The following is a 674-nucleotide window of genomic DNA, read 5'->3' as shown; positions in this document are numbered from 1 at the left end:
GCATTCCCAGCTATGCTCTGATACCACTCCGTGTGGGGCCCTTAAATCCTAATCGTTATTACAATACAATTTGATTAGGGTTAATTAATTATAGCGGAAAACGAGTTTAAAATTTCTTTACAATGAGCCCAAAATATGCTATTTGAATACTAAAAATAGTATTTCATCTCACATCATAAAACATGTCCACACATAATCAAAACAACTCATACAACAATAAATCATATCATCGGGACATGTCCCGGTATATAGATACATATATATACTGGGAAACAACCACTAAACCTCAAATCAGACTATGACTCCCTCCAGAAGCACCCTCTCCGGTCTCCTGATATCCTGGAGTACCTGTCATTGTCAACATACTGTGAGACCCCGAGACTAAACACTGATAAAATAGCTTTGATGGCATTTTGGTAAATAAGTTAAAAAATATTCAATTTATTTCGATGACATTTTCGTAAATAAGTTGAAAAATAATGAATTAATTTTAAGGGCAAAATGGTAATTAGTGTCATATCTTTTCCATATGAAGTCCAAATGATTTGAGATTTGGATATACCGTAGAAAACTCAAAGATATAGAAGTTTCATGTTTTGAGTTTTGAAAAATTTGATCGTTTGACTGGTACAAAAGGATGCACCGACTTTAAAATGTTAAATAGTATATATTAT

The sequence above is a fragment of the Primulina huaijiensis genome, chromosome 9, assembly GCF_012295235.1.
Source record: "Primulina huaijiensis isolate GDHJ02 chromosome 9, ASM1229523v2, whole genome shotgun sequence".
Taxonomy (NCBI): Eukaryota; Viridiplantae; Streptophyta; class Magnoliopsida; order Lamiales; family Gesneriaceae; genus Primulina; species Primulina huaijiensis.
This window is presented reverse-complemented; position numbering follows the sequence as displayed.